Source organism: Artemia sp. Qi Xiang Cuo, chromosome 21 (assembly GCF_049724085.1).
Source record: "Artemia sp. Qi Xiang Cuo chromosome 21, ASM4972408v1, whole genome shotgun sequence".
In the NCBI taxonomy this organism is placed as follows: domain Eukaryota; kingdom Metazoa; phylum Arthropoda; class Branchiopoda; order Anostraca; family Artemiidae; genus Artemia; species Artemia sp. Qi Xiang Cuo.
Window position 1 is genome coordinate 724,990 of NC_142814.1, and position 23,849 is coordinate 748,838.

The window sequence follows — 23,849 nt, forward strand, 5'->3', positions numbered from 1 at the left end:
CATCGTCCCTTGATAATTTTACGCGCTTGCCCCTTCCTATCCATCCTAGAAAATGTTTTACGGACGTCCAAATTTGTAATGTTGTTTATTTCATGCCGCGTCTGCTTCTTTGCTTGTGTGGCGGCACTAAAATCTACTTTATAGGAATATTCCATTACGTAGTTTTTAACTTAGAAAAAAACAGATTTGGCTCAAATCTGGGGCGGGGCAGTTGCCCAAATAATTAGGAGAAAAATTATTTTATAGTCCATGCCACTTAACTATCTGTATATGGACCCCTTCTCACCCCCCCCCCCCAATAAAATCTTGGAGCTAGCCCCTGGATAAGGTGTAATTAAGAGATTCAATGCCATTAAAATCGTTTTGTGAGGCTTGACGTCGACTGACAGTCTCAAAGACAAAGGGCCCATTAGCAAATTATTCCAGCATTACAGAGAACTTCCAAATTAATTTGACAAAAGTTGAAAATTCCTGGGGGCCCCTTACAGGTAGGTACGTGGGAATTCTTTTCGGGGGGAGTCTAACAATAAAAAACTTGTTTGATAGTTCGAATTAAAGGCGCCCAAAAAATTGGAAAAACTGGTATTCCGGGGCCGGGTCCCACAGCATTCCAGTGTATATCCCTGCCCCCGGCTCAGTCCAAAGGAAATCATTCACTAAAAAAACTTGATTCTTTCAAAAAGAAAACGAGTGTTGTTTCTCTATGGACTGACCCAGGCAATAACGGACGTACTTAACACAAATTATAGGGAAATCGTGAAAACCGTGGACTTTTGTTTCTGATCAGCTTTAAAGTGCTGGGCTTTGATATTGGGCCTGAGTGGAAACCCTGCACTGAGAAGAAAATTAAACTTTTTGAAAAAAGCCTCCACCTTTGAAAAGGGGAGACATATGAAAAAATTAGATTCCACATCACATCCTGTTCACCAGTTCACAAAAATGTCGGGAGGAGAGGCAAGAATTTATATACTAAAGACACAAAAATATGCCTTTGAAATCTGGGGGGAGGGGCAATTTTTTTCAACTAAAATACCAAAAAGGGTACTTTTCAAAATCTAGAGGGGGCAAATACCTTCCTCAATTGTCAACCCCGATCTTATCTATCTTTTGAGTAAATGGTTGCCAGTTTTAACCAGTATTTTGGACGTTATTAATGAAAACCCAAATCATTCAACCTGACCAGTAATCCAAGACTTGTCTAACAGAAAATTCAAATAGCTTGTCCATTAAAAACTTTGAAAGCCGTTATGACGCCTGGAAACTCCTTACCGTTTACAAACAACCAAAATTCGGGTTCTATCCCTAACAACTAAGACCAAATCAACTGATTACTTATGCCCAACTGAGACAAAATCAACTGACAAGACAAGTACGTTAGAGATGTTTCACCATCGCAAATTTTCTGTTTTTTAAGAATGGAGCATTTATCTGCGTAGGTAACCGCTCCATAAATGCTGCACCAGTGGCACCAATTCACTAAAATAAAGGGAGGAGCTAATTTTTCTAGATTTTTTTAACATAAAGATAAAAAAGTAGTTATTTAAAAATATATAGTGAGGGGAATGTCACTTTTTTGATTTTTGAACGAAACATACCAAAAAGTATATTTTTCCAAATCTAGCGGAGGGGGGGGGGTTAAATGCCTCCATAGCCCCTCATAGGCAAACCTGGACTGCACTACGTTAGATGGTTAACTTACGGTTTCAGTCCGTTTAAAAAAAGTGACCAATTTTTTGCTTCTTTCTCATGGGTTCCATAATTCCAATTTTTTGTTTTATGTCTGCCTTAATTTATTCCGTTTTTTTTAAACTGAAAGTAAGGAGCGACATAAAAACTTTAAACGAACAGAAACTATTCCGTATATGAAAGGGGCTGTCCCCTCCTCAACGCCTCGCTCTGTACGCTAAAGGTTTTTTATTGTTTTAAATAATAAAGTTGTAAAACCGAAAAACTTTACAAAATGCATGAAAAAATTTTTATATGTATTTGTGCTACGTTTTTACGTGTGGGACGAAAATTTCTGGGGAGGGAGGTTTTAAACCCCTAACCCCCTCCTAATCTTTGGATACGGTCTTGCGTTGGACATCAAAATAAAAGTATGTTTTATTCGCTTAGGCCTATTAATTAAAGGAACCTGCAATTTTTGAAGATTGTCGCTTTGGGTTGTTTCAAAGACGTGAAATTATTATGGTAGTACCATTGTGCCGTCAGTGTTACAACGTTGAACCGTGAAAGTGAATTAACAAAACTAGTGAATTAACTGAACTTGGCAACGCTTTCGTCCGCAAAAATTAAGCATCAGTTGATTCCAAAAGATAATTACATCTTCAAAGGAAAGCTGCATCTTCTTTAGCTGTTTGGTGGCAAATATTTTTTACTCATTATTCTTCCACGTTTCTTATTTTTAAATTCAGCATCCACTACCATCAAAAACTTCATAACTGTACATTGAAATGTTTTTGATTACAAATTATATTCCCGAATTTTCCTAATTTTGTAAAATACATATGGCTCTGTAAGGTTTTACTTAAGCTACTCAAAAAATCAGCTTGTATTTGTCCTTGGCGACTTAAGCAATGATATGATTGGGTTGCATAAATACGTCATAAAAATCAATCAATGGAATCAAAGTACATATTTAACATGGAACGATAGGAACATAGTCTCTCTTTTTCACGTTGGTTCAACTTTTTGTCACTGTCAAGAAGGGGGATCCAGGATTTTTTTGTGGGGGGGGGAGCAAAATAGGTTAATCCGATAAACTTGCGGTAATAGCAAGTTTATTTAACGCAAACTTGCGTAAGTAAATTACACTACTTTAGACACCGTTAGGGGGGCGCGCGCCCCCACCGGATCCGCCACTGCTGTCAAGTTATAAATATTGTCTATCCATGATTTATTATTTTTAAATCCATATAGATGGACATTAAGACTAAACTATGTTAATAAGAAAAAATTATACCTCAAATTTGCAAAACCCAGTCTCTATCCGCATCACTTGCAAAATCTAAATGAGAGGGGATTCAGATTTCTCTTGCATATCAGTTGGACAGGACGTAAGCATTCTCATGTCTGCCATCACCGTTTTCCTTTTTAATAGTTTTTCATATAATATTTCACTCTAAATATGTTGGCAAAACCGAATAATTGTTAAGGGGCCCCAAGTTTCCGCCACCCGGTGTACATCTTAAAACTTCACGTGTGCCTCACAGTTGCGCCAAGCTTGGTACAGTTTCCGTCACGCTTTACACAATTTTTTATTACGTTTAAAATAGCTTACACCACCTGGTGTAAACCAGGTGGTTTACACCAGAAACCACTTTGGCAGAAACCACCTGGTGTGCGTGATTTCCAAAACTGAGCCCCAAGGAATTACCTACTTAAGAAAATTGGTGCACCAAGAAGTGTGCGCCACGCAGGGTAGCAATGTGTCACACGCTGAGAGAATTATGCGACGCGTGGTATATAAATACAGATCTTGGCAGATCGAGTGGCAATCCAAGATGTACACCAAGTGGTAACATTTTAGTAACATTAAGAACAAATGTCAAACTCAGATTCTGTACCTAGCGTATGGCCATCCAAATGTCATCTTAGACTTCCACCCACCATCACCTACTTCCACTTACCCGTATTGAAAACTGGGGGGGGGAAAGACTGACTTAGTTATTCAAGTTAATTATCATAATGACAGTAATTATTCTTACGACAGGTGAATAGTAATCTTTGATTATAATCGAGGTAACAATCACTGAAAGATAACAAGGTGACCTATGGGGTAGGCTGTAATGTTATCATCCTAATTTCAGTTAATGGAAGCTTAATTAAAAAAAAAAAATTAATAAAGAAAGGGGCATATTGGATAAGGTAATTACACAAAAATAAAGAGAGAAAGAAATCTTAAGATGAAGAAAATAAACGGGACTACGACCAACAAGAAAAAGACGAACTAAAATACGTGGATTTTTCGCCTATATAAAGCAAAGCGTCTTCAACGCTAAAAGCAATTAAATAAAAAAAACAAGTTTTTTAAACTGAAAGTAAGGAGCGACATTAAAACTTAAAACGAACAGAAATTATTCCGTACATGAAAGGGGCTGTCCCCTCCTCAACGCCTCGCTCTTTATTCCGTATATGAAAGGGGCTGTCCCCTCCTCAACGCCTCGCTCTTTACGCTAAAGTTTGACTGTCTCACAATTTTTTTTTTTAAACAATAAAAAACTTTAGCGTAAAGAGCGAGGCGTTGAGGAGGGGACAGCCCCTTTCATATACGGAATAAAGAGCGAGGCGTTGAGGAGGGACAGCCCCTTTCATGTACGGAATAATTTCTGTTCGTTTTAAGTTTTAATGTCGCTCCTTACTTTCAGTTTAAAAAACTTGTTTTTTTTTATTTAATTTCTGATCGTTTTTTAGTTAATGAAGCTTTTATTTTCATAAAAATTTTAATTTTCTTTTGATAAATGTATTTCTTTAAAAATTAAATTAAGTAACTAACTTCTATATTCGTATATTTTTCTTCTGGCAAAAATTCAAAGTTGCAGATTTTTGCAGATATGAGCTTGAAACCTATGTAATAGGGTTTTCTGATACGCTGAATCTGACGTTGTGATTTTCATTAAAATTCTTCCACTTGTAGGGGATGTTTCCCCCTCTTTAAAAAATCGAGTAAATTTCCTCAGGCTTGTTGCCTTTGATGAGTAATACTAAACTTAATAAAATTTATATATTTAGAATCAGCATTATAAACACATTCTTTTGATACATTTATTGACATCAAAATTCCGTTTTTAAAAGTTTCGATTACTATTGAGCCGTATCGCTTGTTTTTTTTATTGTTTTTTTTTATTACGTATATTTTATTATGTATATGAGGGGGTTCTCCCCTAAGTCAATACCAAGCTCTTTACGTTAAAAGTTAAAACAAATTTTGATTCACAAACCCCTGAATCACAAAGGCCGTTTAATTAGAATAGATAGCTCTTTTGAAAGCACTAAAAAAAACTGTAGCTTAAAGAGCGAGGTATTGACTTGGAGGAGAACCCCCTCACATACGTTATAATTTCTGTTCGTTTTAAGTTCTAATATTCCTTCTTACATTTCAGTTGAAAAAACTTGGTTTTTTTTTATTTAATTTCTGATCGTTTTTTAAATAATGCTTGGAAATCCGGCGCCCCCTTCATAGAAATGTCCCTTACCCCAAAGAAACATCCTCCACGGAAATATTCTCCAGAGTAACTCCCTCCTCTAGCCCCCCTCCAGAAAAAATCCTTCCTGAAAATGGTTGTATACTTCCCAATAACCAATAAATAATGCTGGCAAGTCCGGCGCCCCCTTCATGGCGATTTCCCTTCCCCCATGAAAACTTCCTTCATGAACAGAGCATCCAACATAACCCCCGACCCACCCATCCCACCCACTAGCAGAAAAAAAACCTCCTGAAAACTTCTGTATACTTCCGAATAACCAATACTATATGTTAACAGTGGGTAAAGTTCATATCTTTTAGCCCTCCCTCTGGGTACTTCGGGGGATTAAGTCATCCCAAAAGACATATTTATCATATTTTCGACCATGCTGAACAAAATGGCTATCTCAAAATTTTGATCAGGTGACTTTGGTAAAAAAATAAGTGTGGGAGGGGGCCTATTTGCCCTCCATTTTTTTAGTCACTTAAATAGGGCACTAGAAATTTTAATTTTCGTTCCAATGAGCCCCCCCACGATATTTTATGACCACTGGGTCGATATAATCACCCCTGGGGAAAAAAAAAAAAAAAAAAAAACAAAAAAACAAACAAATAAAAATCCATCCCTGATATTTATTCAGGAAAAAATTACAAAAATCCACATTTTTTGTTATAGTTGCTTTAAACCTCTACAGTAGGGTTCTTTGATACGCTGAATATGATGGTGTGATTTTCATTAAGGTTCTATAACTTTTAGAGGGTCTTACCCCCTTTTTTCGAAAATCAGCCAAATTTTCTCAGGCGCGTAACTTTTGATGGGTAGCACTAAACTTGATGAAAGTTATATATTTGAAATCAGCATTGAAATCTGATTCTTTTGATATATCTATTGGCATCAAAAACCCGTTTTCTAGAGTTTCGGTTACCATTGAGCCGGGTCGCTCCTTACTTACAGTTGGTTATAGGTTAGTTTGGACTTGCCATTGTTTTTCGCTTCTAAAAAGACTTACTTTACATAGGCGCAGTACTTGTCGTGTTAGTTTGTCTTTTTTTTCTATTGGCCGTAGTCTCGTTTGTTCTCTTCTTCTTGAGATTTCTTTCCTTCTTTCTCTCTCTCTCTCTATCTCTCCCTCTCTCTGTTTTTGTCATCGCTGGCCAGTTCGACTTTAGATCTTCATTGGTAATTACACATAATTCATTTTAGGGGGGCTCTTTGGGAAAGGGGGAGAATTGCAACACATACAATATTACGATTTATATGAATAATACAGGAAAATGTAGGGGAAATCTGTGATTTTGAGGGGGAACACTCAGTAAACAGACCTCTCCCTTACACACCTGTTGTAATAGGCAGTATTCAATATCTAAAAAAATCACATGTAATCCAATGAGGAAATTAGTTAACCCAACTACCCAGTTCAGAAAGTTTTTTTCGGCAAAATATAACCGAGTAAAATGTTTATTTTTCTAACAAAATAAAAAATGAATTTTGGTGGGTTTAATCAGGCATGCACGCTGGAATTGATTTGAGATGGGGAGGTAATTTAACAAGCAGCATATCTGAATTACTCGGAAACTCGCACGTAGGCAAAAATGTTCTCTGCAGATGCATTAACAATAAAAAAATCCATTATATAATCTGTAATAAGCATTTATAAAAAAAAGTCTTCTCATTTCTTTCGAATTTGAGATATACATTTCCTCAGTTGCGATAAATATATTTTACAGCTAATATACACTCCCTAGTCTTAGTTCAAACCAAAAAAAGTTAACAAAAAGAAATTGGCAGGTTAATGCATCGACTTTTCCAACCTAATTTTCTAAATTATATGCTCTAATGTAGTCTTAGTTGTTCTTTTAGTCGTCGTAATTCTTTTACACTCTTACATTTTCTCATTGTTAACAAATTCTGAATAAGAACCCTTTTAATAGATCAATCACCCTTATGATGCTTACCGCGAGCATGAAAGCCCCAAGTAGAATGCCTCGTCTGGATTCTACGAGACATATAGCAATTTCTATGTTATTCTGGAACTTGTATATGCCTTTTCAAAGAGATTCAAAGCTCCCTCACATGGCATTGTTGATTCTAGTAGACATTTAGCACTTTCTTTGTTATTCTGGCCCATGTATATGCCCTTTCAAAAGAGATCCAGAGCTTCCTCACATGGCCTCCTGGATTCTAGGAGACATTTATCAATTTCTATGTTATTCTAGACCTTGTATATGCCTTTTCAAAAGAGATTCAAAGCTCCCTCACATGGCCTTCTGGATTCTACGAGACATATAGCAATTTCAATGTTATTCTACAGGGCATTACACCCTTTCAAAGAGAGTGAGTATAACTTGATTGGTGATTGGGATTTGAATAAAAGGAATAGTTTTCTTTACAATTCATATTAGTAAGAGACCTGATTTCAAATAGAATTGTTTATTTGCAAGGATATTAGTAGAGGAAAAAATAAGTGGTGCATTTACACTTTTGGATATTAACGATGGATCCGACAACAGCAGCAGTGATGCACGAGTGCCTATTGTGGCTGTGGAAATAACTGCTGGTTGTAGACGATGCCTTGAATAAGACACTATGTATGCTAGATACGTGATATCATTAAGCAAATTTAAGATGGAGGAGCAGCTATGTTTTGCTGTAAAAGGGAATAATCTCCATATAAATAAACTTCGGTCAGTATGAGATGTCATAACGAAATATATTGATGAGAAAAAATTGCATCAGTGATTATTATTTTTGTAATCATGTTCAATACAACTGTTTCTAAATCAGTGGTATTTTTTTCTTTCCATAGTAGATTAGTGTATATTTTTTAGAGTACAAAAAGAAATTCGGGTTAGTATGTATCTGGCTGCGATAGTGTTAGAACTCTAAAAAATTGGATGATTTATGAAAGATCGAATCATGAGGAGCCTAGTTATTACGTGCAATCCTTTAGTTCTAGATGATGATTTTCTAGATTTGTCTATTGAAAGGAGGATGTTTTGTCGGGAACTATTTGTCAATATAATGAAAACTGATTCTACGTCATTAGATCATTCTAAAAAGCTTTATCATTGTAGTCCAAATGCATTAACACAATTCATTGATATATTGATCACGAAATGGTAAAAATATTTTGTGGATATGCTTTTTAAACATTAGTTTTTAGAAATTTATGACTTTTTTTCATAAAAAAGATTGTGCTCAAGCATTATTTACTCCTCTCTCTCTCTCTCTCTCTATCTCAGGCAATTTTTTGTTTGTTGTATCTCAGCTTCATTGTGTCAATAAGAGTGCTAACAAATGACGAAATGCTCTATAAATGTCCATTATGTATGTACTCACTTGGCAGCTAGTCATGATGTTAGACTTGCACAATGATTGATGAGTGCAATGAAAATCGTGGATTATGAAAACCGTGTAAATTGCATAGAGGATATGCTGTACAAATTAAAGGTTGTAATTCCTGTCCTGAAAAAGTATGTGACTCTCATCCTAGCGGTTACCTATTTTCCAAGTGTTAATTTGATAAATGTAAGCAGTGAGAGAGTACATATACCTTTATGATTGGAAAGAAACCTATAGATGATTTTAGTTTATTGCTACGAGTTTGGTGTCGTCGTGGTTTTAGATTTTTCTGGGAGGAGGAACCGCGTCAATGATTCAACTGTTTGAACAACAAGAGACCAGGCTTTCTACGTCATTGCTGTGAAGACACTTTCTGTTTTGATTATAATCCCACTGATTTTTATTTGGCCGTGACGGAATCTGATTAGACACTTGAAAACACTGTGTATAAAATAACTTCAAATACGCATATTGAATCACTTGAATTCTATAGGATGAATAAGAACAGCATCATTGAATAAACAAAGGGATATGATAAGAGTGAAGTAACACTCTACTGCATAAAATGTGACCCTGACTTTGCAATACATCAGGATCAGTACACTGTGAATTCAGATAATCTACCTGCAATAGTTGTTGTCGACAAATACCTAGTAGTGGATGAAATCTAAAAAGTAGAAAAATCGTTTTATCATGTATATAATTTTTTTTTATTAATAAACAATTTCACGTACAGCTTCAGAACATTTTACTCTTAGGGCACTAAAATCAATATTAAACGCGCTTTTAAGCATATAGTCCAACGGAAAGTCGTTCAATCGAGGTGAGTCACAGCAGGTATTGAGAAACTGTTTGTAGGTATAGCCAAAGCGTCTGAATATAAAAACAAGAAGTGTACGAAAGCCAAATATCTTTGTTATTAAATCCGTTACTCTTTATAGATTTTGCATACTGGTTTCCTAAACTGCGTTTAATAAAGTTGCTACTATATTGCATTCAGAATTTATAAAATAAGCTAAAGGGATCAAAAAAAGCTACATTCTTTGCTGTTTGAAATATGCATAGCCACTAACCGATAGTCAAACTCAATGCACTGCTATTAAAATTGATTAAGGTATTGCTAACAATTCGAATTCTTTCAATAAAGTCCGAAGGTAAGCAATAAGACTTGTAAAGGGACATGTATAGATCCATACTAAATGCATTGATTATTTGATTTGTGTTCATGGTGCAAGGTCTAGCAGAACACTGCCATCGGGTTTGATTTTCCAATAGGTTTTAAATTGGCTCAGTGATATTAGCGTGATACTCTCCGTCAGAACATCGGCAAATGTACAATCTAAACGTACACTCCCTGTTCGTACTATACTCATATCTTGTGTGCCCAACAAGTCCAAAACAAAAACCCCATGATTTTTTGAAAACATTGAATTGGTTATTCCATTTTCAAAAAGTTGGGAGTCATCATCTAGGCATTGCATGGTCAACTCGTACAGAGTTCTATAGGAATTTTTGTCAAAAGATCGAGTTTACAGTAGAATACCATTCACTTTGCACACATGGCTAGGTAGACCGAAAAAATTAAAATAATGGGGGGATTCAGTCCAGGATCCAACGGCACTGCCACTCTTCACAAAGGCCAAAGCCAATTTTGAAGGGATTTCTCCGTTGATAAATGACGAATCACTATAGCTACGAGAACCGGCAGCAATGTGACGTTAATTGGTGATTGTATGGGGGACAGGAAGCTTAATGTTGTTGCCATTGGCTCTTAGCTTTTCCACTGCCAATGTAAAAGAGTTCATGACCTGTTTTTATTGGACTTGGAGAATTGCTGATGTGACAATGATAGATGTATCGGGTGCTGCAGAAAGTGTGTTTCTCAGACTGAAGTTCGATGGGGCCACCTGTAATTTTATGTCAATCTTGACATTGAGGGGTAGCCATTGGGATATATTGAATATCTCATGATTTAATTTTCCAACTAGATGATACTCCTGGGTAACTGCAGTAGTAAACGCACCGTCAGTATCAACACCTGCTCGATATTCATAGCACAATGTTTGCCCTCTCCTCTCCGTGTACGCCTTTGGCGTTATTATCCTAAATTGTATGTAGCTAGCATAGTTTGATAAATTGTTGCTGGTGCTCACCAATCTTCCATTAATAAATACATTAATTTGTTTGAATAGGTTGTGTAGAATACAGTTTTCATAGGAGAGACCATCGCCGGCATTTGGAGTTGTATTATCTGACTTTATCTTCACCACAACATATAAATCAATAAATGTTGACGACAAATCAATGAAATAGTCTTCATTGGAAAATATTTGACAGTGTATATTTTCCGAGAGGGGTTGTTGAGGGTGAAATTGTTCATAGTAGCCATACTTGACACTGACATCAACATTTTCAGCATTGAATAGATTCAATGAGGAACTGATTGATGGATATGATTCTTTGTGGGCGAGATAAGTCATCTTAAGAAAAGAAATCCCTCTTTGATGTAACATCTTTTTCTTTTTCTTCTTCTGCTTATTGGTCTTTATTGTTTTATTTCTCACAGTCTTAGTGGATGTCATTTGCTTCCTGCCTGGGTGGAGATTGATGAGTGAATGATGCGAATACATGCTTTTCAATCTCTCCCCGTTTTGTCAAGATTTTAATTGCTCACTAACGGCTCTTGCTGAATATCTAATATTTTCCTTAACACTCTCCTTGAAATTCTTGGCCGACCCCCAGTCCTGTAGTGTGGAGGCAGCAAAATTTGATGCAGCAGGTACAAGATATTTTCTGGCAAGGGGTAGTGCAGAACGAAATAGCCTAGCAAACCAGCTACCAAGACCATAGCCAGACATTGTAGTACGCCCCTTGTAGTAGTCCAATCAATGGCCTGTTTGACGTGGACTCAAAGCACCAACATAACAGTCATTATCGGGGCAAACAAACAGAGTTCTTCTATTGATCACTTTAGGTGTTTGTACTGTCATCGTTAACATTGGGACAAAAACGACTGGCAATCATTGCTAAGCTTTTTGTTATTGATAGAAGTTCATCCTTTTCACTCCTTAGTGTTAACTGACAGAGTTCCAAATATGAATTGTTTACATGAACGTACTGAAAATGCTTTATATTATAGTGATGAACAAGTTCATGAGTTGTTCTTCGTTCAAGAACACGTAGGAGGGGGACATTTGAATTACCGACTCTCGACGTTTCCAAAAAAGATGTATTGAAAAATAGTCAAGAGTCCCAGGTAAAACTAGATGGATAATCAGCAAAAAAACTTGATCCACCCCGTAAACAGCGCCAGCATTTTTCACATGGATTCAATCCTATTTAAAGCCAAGGACATCTCTCAAATTGTTATTAAGAATAACTGTTTCAGTTTCAACAGGTCACCGAATGTATACCCTATCATGTTCAAATGAACAATTGAAAGGGAATGTTCCAGTGTTACGATACGAGATTTTCCTATTGATTGTTCGACACAAATCCCCCATGTTATCATATCCAATATATTTCAATTTGACATGTGGATAGTCACTAGATTTAAGTGATTCGACCCATTCATATTTTATAAAGCCCGCCCCATTCATAGTCCAATCGAATGTTATAACTTCTATATCATATTTACGATCCTCCCTCAGAACGTCATAGGTATTTTTGAGGATACAATCGACAAGGGCCACTTCATATGCACCGTCAAATTCGACGGCGGGTGAGAGTTCTGTCCAAAAATAATTTGCCGTAATCAAGTCACTGAAGAAAGAGTTGCAAACGTTTGACATGAAATTTACATAGAGATCACTGGTTATTGTCAATATGTTCAACACCGATCCAAGAATCAAAATCAGAGTTGTATCTTAGCCACCGAACAAGTAACTTTTTCTTACCTCTGCGAGTACGTGTCTTTAATATTTTTTTCAATTTGATAGATTTCACTAGCATTTTTAACTTTTTGCAATTCATAGTCATAAAAGCCGCCGAGAATCTCTTCATCTTTGGTATCCCGCAGGCGATAAGTTATGGGTTTAGTGTCTAGGATTTTTGCAACTTTAAAAAGTTCGGTGAACCAAAAGTAAGTCTGCTTTTAAAAACATTAGTTGTTCTATTAATTCGAAAAGTATCACCAACATTGAATTTATATTTCTTCTTCTTGACATTTGATTCATTGGAATATTGTTCAACAAAAGTGTCAAGTGTATTACGATCCGAATGATAAACCTCCGTTGGCTTAGAGTTGGATAATGGTTGATGAGGTCGTTGATTATAAATAAACATGATTTTATCTACATCATGAATAAAAGTCAAAGCATATTTCAATGTGCAATATCTTGAAATTAAAATTCGAATAGTTTTGATCTATCTTTCGGCCAATGCGGCCTTTATACGGCTGTGACTATGATAGAGCAGCATTCTATATTTTTCAACTGATTTTGCAAAATGAGGAATAATGAATTCCCAACCACGAACCGTTTGAATTTTTTTATATGAATAATTTTCGAGAATACTTTCAATTGGCTGAGCAACTTCAACGCCTCTCTTTGATCGCAATGGAATTGCATATGCATAGCGACTAAAAACACTGATTGCAAGTAGAATGTACCTGTACGGTGTAGTGTGACGTCTTTGAAGCTCATCTAGAGTCAGGAGATCTGCTTGCATTATATGCAATGGGTAAAAGTCTTTAGCTTTTCGATGTTGACTAGCACGGAGTCTATGATTTCTGTGCAGAGTGTAACTTGGTTCAATTTGTAGATAGTCCTGTACACTTTTGTCGTGAACAGCCGTGACTTTGGAAAGAGTGGTGGGGGAACTTAAACTCCCAGCCTTGCCAATATTTTCATAAACACCTTTCAGAACTTCAGCCATTTTGAACGTAAACACGTTGTGTAATGTCCGCTACCCTTTTGTATACTGGCTGCTGATGGTGACGTTGACTTGATACGTCTTCGCTTTTGTCTAGCTATCAGTGGTGTGCTAGTATTTTCCAAAATTGATTTAAAATCTTCTTCTTCTTCAAGTTCATATTTTAATGGTGTCATTGTTGATGATGATGATGCACGTTCATTTAATTTTTTTAGAATTTGTCTATTGCCAATAAGACTTTTGGGGAAGTTTAATGTATTTAGAAAGTTGTATAGATGAGTGTAAAATGATAATAGTCCTTTATGAATTTTAACAATGTCATACATTAAATCGAATAGATTATAGCTCTTATCCTTAGATAGAATCTGATCCCCCTTGCTCTCAACTTGAATTTGACCAATTCCCAAAACATAGTTCTGGAGTCGTGTTAGTTTTTCAAGATATTATATGGGTCTTATATTTATAAATTTAAAAAAAAATGAATACAATTACACCTTCTATAATTGTGTTACAACAGCAGCAGCAGCAGACTCTTGAGAAGATCTTTCTTTTTTTGGAGCAGCAGTGGGCTTCGATCGATAGTGTTTTTCTACTCAGCCAAGTGTATCTTGAAGTAAAATCAGGTTTTTATCGCCCTCAATAGATTCATTGTCGAGAAATTTACTCAAATTGTTATCAAAACGTTCCATGGGTCAAAGAGTGAGATCTATTGGAGTAAATTTATAGGATCTCACAATCTAGAAATAACTGTTTTCAAGTTCAGCAATAATTGATGGTCGAAGTGTGAAAAAGACACCGCCTGCCTGAAGAAGTCATTTCCTTTTAAAATTATTTTCTTTCTTTTGAGAAGTGCCTGTACGTACAATGGAACGATGTTGCTTTGCCTGTTACTTAACTACTTCTGGCAACTGAACATCACTGTTGGTCAAATTCAAACAAAGTTCAAACATTAGATTAATGAAATAATGGTAGATACCATGTTTTAGTATTGCTTTTCTAAGCTTAGGTTTTGAATTGCTTTGAACTGAAAACAAGTACCTATTTCCATGTGGTCTCTTAAGTGTCATGATAGTGACTAATAGGTCTTTTTAGAGTTCACAGGGAGATATACTGTAATTTCATTGTCAAAAATATCTGTGACTACACGCAGATCCTCGGGTGTATTTTGATTCAGATCCTATAAGATATAACCGTGGGGTTTACTAGTTGCCTATTTCTATGATGAGAGCAGAAATTTAGGGGCACCTGGATAGGTTTGTTAATTCAGAGTTATTAGGGAGCGAGAATCACGAACAACTCTGTAGATGATATAATAAGTGCAGTTCAAAGCAAGTGTTCGCATACATTTGCTGTGATGAAATAGATTATGTGGAACCAGCGTAACGGAAATATGTTCATAATGAGAGCGAACAATGAAAAAATGCAGCATTTGCTGGAACCATTGTTAAATAGATTCAGCCAGATCGTCAATGATGAGCCAAGAGTGTGGTTCGATAATGCTGAAAGCATCAAGTCCCTGTATGAACTGTATCTACACCAATCCCATAGCGACAGCAATTGCTTTTATTTTATCTTTTGACTCCTGCCAAATACTGTAGCAATACTATATTTTTTTTTTCTTTTTCTCAGACATTTTATCACAATCTTTAATTAATTGTTGTTTTGTCCAATATTGAGGGGCCCATACAGTACAGATCTGAATGGTGTTTTATTTTGATGCATGTTCCTTTCAACAGTTCACCTGGACAACTAACTGTAGACCCTAATTGTTTAATGACTAAATAATTTCCTTACTACTACTTTGTTCTTCAAGACGAATAAAGAATCATATTTTCTTTTATTATATACATAAAAAAAAGTAACAATACTTAAAAAAAAGCACATTAAACATGAAAAAAAAATACTTTTTTAAATTTATTTATAATAATAAAAAAAAATGCAACATTTACATAGGCACACACAGAGAGAAAAAACACTTTTTTTTGTTTATTTATAGAGAAAAAAAATACAACATTAAATTAGAGAGCACTTGAATGAAACATTTACAAAAAAAAATCTGCTCTAAGTCCAAAAAAAAGATAACTTTGATATTGTGGCGGTGCGCCCCCCGCGCTGGCGGCGGCCGCCCCCCCCCCCGGGCCGCGAGGCCCCCCCCCCCCCCCACCGCGAGGCCCCCCCCCAAAGGTTTTTAGGAAATAATTTACAGGAATTTATTTAAACCAAGACTTTCCCTTTGGATAACACATTTGGTCTGGTCGGAAGTTAACAAGTGTCCAAGGGGGAGGGTGGTCACACCATCGTGACAAACATAGACCTTCTCAGAGATGGCACTCTAGGCAATTTTTTCTATATTTATAGTAAAGTTCTTGTAGTTGAGACAAAAAATTGCGAACAATTTCACTCGTGGAATTGCATTTTCAGCAATAAAATTCCTATAAATTTTCATATTAAAATTCTTATCCATAAAGTACACGGGCAACCCTTTGCAACATTTCTTGATTCTCTCATTGCGTATTTGCGTAAAGTACGAAATCGTACTAACCGATATGCAAATGAAAATCAAGTCACTTCCCAGTTATGAATGAAAAAAAAAAATCAGAGTTGGCACTCCATGTTTTAAAATCTCACGGTAAAGACTACTCCCAAGGGTGTAGTACAACCATGAGCAGATAATTTCACCATGTGTATAATCATCGATTGCATTCGAAGTTTTTAGTTTTAACAGTAGAGAATGCGTGTCCCCGCAGCACACCTCTACTTGCCCCTTTTTCAGGCTACTGTAAAGGGGCAAGTAGAGCCACCTTAGCTACATTGAAGTAGAATTCCAACATGAGCTTTTATTTGATCTCCAAGATAGCACTTCCTGGAGCAATATTTTTATTCAAGACAATGCGTCTTTTTTTTCCTATTCAAACGTAGCATGTCCTGATCAATGATTGTGAAGGAAGTGAAATTTGAATCGGAAATAATTCTAGCACATTGTTCTGGATTAGTCACGACGCCACAACGATTTTTATTGCAGACACTCTCACATGTTTCACCGAAAGCCAAATTCATAATGAGCTTCTAAAGTTTTTTTTTAGTTTTCGTTTGTGCTTCAGAACGTTTGTTGACAAAAGTGTCTCGAAACGCTTTTAAATAGGGTTTTTGCCCAACCTCGAATGCTTTGTGAACCTTTGTGACGATGAAACTGTTCTTGCACATCAATTTTAAAGCTACTTGATTTATAACTATGTTTTTTTCGGAAAAAGGTAAGCAAAAAGTGTTTGTTTTGAAAGCGTCCAATACAATCGATACACCTAAACTAAACACCTATTGTGAGGACTAAATGAGTTCTTAGTCATTGGTCTATTGATGCATTGGAAAACAAAATCCTTTACTAAATCGGGTAGCGCGTCTGGTATCTCGCCATCAATTTCAAAAAACTATCCAACTGGATCATTCTTCTCAAAACTGTCAATGTTGGGGCAATGTGAAGCTTGAGGGTCATTGAGCCATTTATAGTCGACGCACGGTCGTGCACAATTGGAGATGGCCAAAGGGTAGAAAGACTTCATATCCAGGAAAACTACATCTGATTTTGTCCCCGTCCTCTCTCCAGTTAGATCAGTTTCCAAGATAAGGACCCCGTGAAAAACAAAACCCCCCCTAATGCATCTTTCTATGAAGAGAGGCCGGTCAATGTTGGTGAGTAGCCCAATTTTTTCTCCACTAATTTTCAGAAAAAAGTCCATTACAGGATAAGGTAAAGAAAAATAATAGCGCAAATGAAGATTAAATTCCTCATAGATTTTATCCGTGTTTTTACACAAACTATATAACAGATTTAATACGTAACTCGACAAATACATCTTGCAGTAGTCAAACACATTTTTACACCTTCTCTCTGACCAAGAGGTCTTAGAAAATCTGTATTTATTGGGGGTGTACCTCAGATCGGGAAGACAGTCGCAAAATAACTAAAATAGAAGAATATTTTCTTCAGTAAATATGGTCATTAAACAATAATGGACCTAAGGATATATCCCCTTGACCGTTAACAAGTCATATAAATCATATGAAATTTGTTGCTTGAGAAGGGGGAAAGCATTGCTACCGGCATCTTTCGTATACACCTGAATGAATTCACTCAATGATTTAGGGAAAAAACTCTAGGAATCTAAAAAGCAAATTTTATTCTTATGCTCAATACCAGCTTCAAGAAATTTCCACATAAATTTCAAAAGAAGCTATTTTTCTGCTGACTTAGGCATGATCTTGTAGGTAAAGCTGTCTATCACCCATGCATCATTTATTGTTCTATTTCTTTGAAGATGCACCAAGGCTGGTAGCGCATACTACAGATCATAGTTAGCATTATTTATAAAAAGAGTTAGAAAAAGTTGCTGTTTAATTTTTAAATGACATGAATTGTGAGCCCACCCTCGAAAGTTACTTTTCTCCGTTAAATTAGGGTCAATAAGGTGGTTGTGATCGTGGACCGCGACTTTTGGGGCAAGGGCACCCCTACACACCCAGCAAATTGTCCCTTTTTCCAATGCCAGTTGCTTTTTATCCGAAAATGTCATTGGGTAATTGGTGTGACATAATCCAGAAACTGGCTTGTTTGCTGTTTTTATTAAAGATGCCAATAGCTTTTCCATGCTGCCTTCCTCATCCATAGTAAAAAAAACTCTTCCAATTGCATTTTATTGTCGCAGTCGCGACGAGCATGCGCATAAGAACACGCAACTAGTTCGTGTTCCTTGACTATATTTGGCTTTGTTGGATCCGATACCTCAACCAGTTTCACAATCCAAACACACTTTATCAGCTTGTAGAAGGGAATATTGGAAATTTTTAAATTGTAAAGCGTCTTTGCCTTCTGCCGGAATTTCTATTCTTTTACTAGCATGAATCTTGCAATGCTCCATGTGATCTGAGAATTTTCTTTCAATTGTAAATGAGGAAAAGCACATGGGGCAATACAAAACGTCCCCTATATTTTTTGCCTTCAGATAGGAGTTGACTTAGTGCCGTAACGGGGAAAAAAAATTAACATAGGAATTTACATCCTTGTGAGGTTCGTAAATAATCCATACCCAATTTTTAACATTTTCCACCAACAGTGTCCGCATTGAATACAAAACTCATTTTTTACTCGTTTTTTCCCCCCATCTCACAATTCAGTTTCGTCTTGGAGAACAACCACCCCACTTCCCGATTTTACTTTGCTTAATAGAAAAATCGTATTTATTTCAATGGCACCAAAAAAAGCAATACTAAAAAGTCAAAAATTAATTTAGGAAAATTTTTTCCACCGTTGCGAGCAAGTCTGTCGAGATTTTTCATTGTTGACTAATTATATAATGTTTTATGGGCTGCCATTAAAAATGCGTACTTAAAACATTGCAGCCCCATGTCAAATCTGAAACCCTGAACTCCTTTGGTAGCCGACAAATCTGGGTGGCATTTTATTTTTTTTACCTCGTCCTCCCCTTAAAATAAAGTTTTTTTTAAATCTACTGAGATTCAGATCAATGTGTTCAATTTATAAAATTGTGGAATCACTAACCCTCCCTTGAAACGTGTCCAAAGTTGAAATTAGTTTATTTAGCCAGTTGAAAAAGCTGTCCTCGAATTTGTTTCGACCTGGGTAAAAATTCTGGTTGCCAGCTGAAAAATAAAAATGAAAAATGTCCCTGGATGTCCCCTTCTGCAAGTAGACTTTTTGATTCACCGATACTTTAATTCCCCCCGACCTTCCAAATTCTGAATCTGAATCTCAATTTTTGCTCGAGTTCTGTCGATATAGCTATGGAGAACTTACACGGGGTCATTTAAAATAATGCCCCCATTTTCCTCGGGAATGCTAAACTCTACCCTGTATGTTTGCAAATGACTTAGGGCAGATTCTAACAAATACAATTCACGTAATTCCGAGGACATAGCAGTCTTTTCATGTCCTGCCCCTGTTTGTACAGGATCCAATTAACTAATATTAAAGTTGTCGTTAAAAATGTCCCCGGAAGAATTAGGCACAACAATTTGCATAAGACTGTCCATTTCTTCAGCTGTAAATTGAAAATCTAGGGGGATACTAAATTATGTACCTTCACTAACATCTCCATCCGATAAGAGGGGACAATTATCCATCATATTTTGAAATCCTGGACCAGGGAAGGAAGACATTTTCACAGCTTCCCCCTGAAAATATAAAATTAATGGATTAAGTTTTTTTTTTGATGAAATTTTTATTACAATTATAACACACTTTTCTTTTTTTTTTCTTTTATAAAACAATTTATAATAAATTACAAATTTTTTTAATAACACACACACACACACACACACACAAACACACACACACACACACACACGCTGGAATATTCTTACAGGTTGAAATTGCGTTGCTAACCCCTTAGCCTATATTCAATTAGTCTATAGCATGCTGCGAAAACAGCGTCAGATAGAAATGTGATGCGGAAACAATTTATGTGATGTTTTGAATTTATACTTCAAAAATTCTTACGAAAGTTTTATCACAATTATAACACACTTTTCTTTTTTTCTTTTTTTTTATCAAACAATGTATAATAAATTGCAAATTTTGTTAATAACACACTGAGACACGCACACACACACACACACGCATACACACATACACACACAGACACACAAACAAACAGACAAACACACAAATACAGAAACACAAAGACAAACACACACACACACAAAGACACACAAACAAACACACATGCTGAAATATTCTTACAGGTTGAAATTGCGTTGCTAACCCCTTAGCCAATATTCAATTAGTCTATAACGTGCTGCGAAAACAGCGTCAGATAGAAATGCGCTGTGGAAGCAATTTATGCGATGTTTTGAATTTATACTTCAAAAATTCTTAATTTTCTCATAATTTTTGACGGGTTAAAATACAATTCAGTTGATATGTAGTAAAGCATTGGAATTATCAGATATACGGGGAAAAAAAAAGCGGCACATGTACCGCTCACACAGGGAGGAGGGGGAGGGGGACCTTTGGGGTCTGGGAGCTTCCTTTGGAGTAGAATAATTGGAGCTCTTTCGAGTTAGGGTAGAGGACTTCACAATACCATTCAAATAGAACTTGTGTATTATATCAACCCTAGAATTTTCAGTCTCAAATTCCTTTCGAAAAACAACTTTTAAGAATCCTTTTTTCTCGTGTTAATATCTTGTTGAAGATAAACTCACTTTTGTAGCGATTGATTAGCATTCCAATTTATACTTGTAGGATTAAAAATTCACCCTTCTCGATGGGACATTTGATAAACGGATTTCTTTTATATACTGCTAATTTGGTTATTGAAAGAAAATATAATAGTTTAGAAAAACAAATTTAAGTTATGCGATTGAGAAAATTTGTCTTATTTTTGAAAAATAAGGAAAAAAAAATATATACATTTACATCTTCTGGCTGCACTTGTACATCAGAAGTCCCTGGCATGGCATGAAGAGGAGTGTTCCCACCATCTTGATCAGATAAGGCTGACTCAAATTTCTTGCTAGGTTGCATAGAGACTCCTGGATGGTCCGAAGAACTAGCAAACCTGATTACTGTTGGCCTTGCAACTTGCCATGATGAGATATCATCCTATTTCGTCTCTTTTCGGAGGGGGGGAAAGAATCCAGCTCAACATCCTTAAAAAAAAAAAAGACAAAATTTATTAATGGAATAATAAGCCCTCTAAAGTTTATTCTGATGTTTGTAGCACTTTAGAAATATTTAAAAAGCTTTTAAAGTAAAATTTTTGAAAATTTTGAGTTTGGAGCGAGAGGAAGGAGAGAGGGGTGATTTCAAAAAACATCTCTCCATAATATAATTCGACCTATAAAGTCAATTCTGATGTTTATAGTGCTCTATGTCTTAAACCTTTCGAAATATTTAAAAAAGCTTTTAAAATAAAATTTTTGAAAATTTTGAGCTTTGGAGGGAAAGGAGATTTTAAAACCCTCTTCCCGCGATATATTTTGACTTACATAATAGAAAAAAGCATACTTAGCGTTTTCTATCGAATATAATCATTATATTTAAAGATTTTGTATTGTTGGAGGGGAGGAGGGCTAAGTAAATTTCATGACAAAATTTAATTAGCTAGTTCAATTCTTACTTATTCAAAATATTAACAGGGGGCATAGGATCTTCAATTCCATAGTATCGAAACACAAAAAAAAGTCGACAATTATATGCAAAGCTTTTAAAAGTTATATACCTAAATTACGAAATACTTAAGATCACAGAAAAAAAAAGGAAGACCAACATTTGGGATTTGAACAAAATTCGAACTTTAGTGTAAAGAGTAAGATATTGAGGAGGGGGGCAACCTTTCATATCTGCCGAAACTATTATGCAAATTCTATTTTAATTTTTCATATACAACGAGCCAAAAATCAAATTGAGTATGCCTCTCTTTTTTTTGAATATTTACTAAAATTGAAATAAATGGACCGTTTAATGTTTAAAAGAAGGAAGCTTTTTAAAAGAGGTAACAACATAGTGAAAAAAAAACATAAGGAAGGTAATTATTACTTAACTTAATGACGAGACAATTTCTTTTTATTATAATAATGAGAAAATTTTACTCACCAGAAGCTGCTTAGAATATTCCATATCTATGTAAATGATCGCAAAAATACCAGTACTGATAGGTTGAATGAACTATTCAAAACTGATGAAAAACCTAATTTGAAACCTGAATATATACAAAAAATAATTAAATAGCGAAACAAGATGCGCTGGTTTTATAATACAGGTTTATCACTAAAAAAGACATATATATCATGAACTAGAAATCTACGTCAGAAAAACTTGTCCTTAATCAACATCGTAGGAGTATTACCTATAGGACCGGTATTGCGTAAATCTCTTTGAAAAGGCATATACAAGGTCCAGAATAACATAGAAATTGCTATATGTCTCGTAGAATCCAGAAGGCCATGTGAGGGAGCTCTGAATCTCTTTTGAAAAGGCATATACAAGGTCTAGAATAACATAGAAATTGCTATATGTCTCCCAGAATCCAGGAGGCCATGTGAGGGAGCTTTGAATCTCTTTTGAAAAGGCATATACAAGGTCCAGAATAAAAGAAATTGCTATATGTCTCGTAGAATCCAGAAGGCCATGTGAGGGAGCTTTGAATCTCTTTGAAAAGGCATATACAAGGCCCAGAATAACATAGAAATTGCTACATGTCTCGTAGAATCCAGACGAGGCATTCTACTGCCCCAACCTTACTTATATGGTCCAACAAACGTTTCATTTTACAGATGTGACTTACCATAAGACTGTTCCAGTCTTTTCAATCAATATATTAAGAATTTTCACTTGTTTTTAACCCTCAGTACATTTTATACATTGGCACAGTACATTTTTGTATAGTACATTTGGCACCATCAGTGCCAAGTACATTTTAATTTTTTTTTTTTTTATTTTTTTAGTAGACTTCGTAAACCAAAGTAAAAGGCGTCCTTGGCGTTGTAAAAGGTAAAAACTCTGAACAGTAACAAAAAAAGTTATCTAAGGTGAAAATTAGAAAAGTAAATCCAAGCAACATAAAGAAACGCTTCCCCATTAAAAGACCACGGAAGCGGAATATACAAAACAATGTAACAACAAGAAGCAACTGAGATCACTTTGTAAGAAGACTTTGAAAAGGCTATGAACACCTGAACTGGTTCAAATAGTAGAGCAGAGGGTTGGAGACTAGTTATTAAGGGTATTAGGTAAAACAGTGTTGTTCAATTGTTAGGTAACTAAACTACTAGGCAAAATTATAAAATACCGAGCGATAGAAAGTCGAAATTCTCCTTTAAAAGATTCCATTAATTTTTAGGGGTTTTCACAGCTATAGGGATTTGCAACTGTCTACATATCCGGCTATCTAAATACACCAGATGTCTAAGACAATATACCGAGTCGCTGCAAGAAGTTAACTGAGTTCTGGAAGCTGAAAATATTCCCATTCAGTGGAAAGGAATAGTGATTGTGAACCTATTTAACAAAAGTGGATCAATAGACTGAATAATTGGCGGGTTATCAAACAGTTCGTGGTAACAAACTGTAAGTAAGGAGTGACCCGTCTAAATAGTAAACAAACTCTAAAAATTGGAATTTAGATAACAATAGATACATCAAAAGAATCGGGTTTTCATGCTAATTTCAAATATATAAGTTTCACCAAGTTTAGTCTTACCTATTATAAGTTACGAGCCTGAAACAATTTTCCTTGTTTTCGAAAACAGGGGGAAACACCCCCTAAAATTAATAGAATCTTAATGAGAATAACACATTCAGATTCAGCGTATCAAAAAACCCACAGTAGAGCTTTCGAGCTCCTATCTTCAAAAATGTGGAATTTTGTGTTTTTTGCCAGAAGAAAGATCACGGATGCGCGTTTTTTTTTGTTTTTTTTTCCAAGGGTGATG

General features: G+C 35.7%; 1 protein-coding gene across 3 annotated transcripts in view; it reads right to left on the bottom strand.

The window, feature by feature from the left end:
- Window positions 1–23,849, bottom strand: part of LOC148939128 (innexin shaking-B-like) — a 73,152-nt gene that overhangs the window by 40,602 nt on the left and 8,701 nt on the right. The window contains exon 1 of one of the 3 annotated variants that reach the window (XM_089106734.1): window positions 2,963–2,988. The exons of 1 other annotated variant lie outside the window; for it this stretch is intronic. The gene's annotated coding sequence lies outside the window, so the exon portion shown is untranslated. Of the gene's footprint in view, window positions 1–1,269; window positions 1,322–2,962; window positions 2,989–23,849 lie in introns of those variants that run through there. One more of the 3 variants, XM_089106733.1, reaches the window with a different exon arrangement.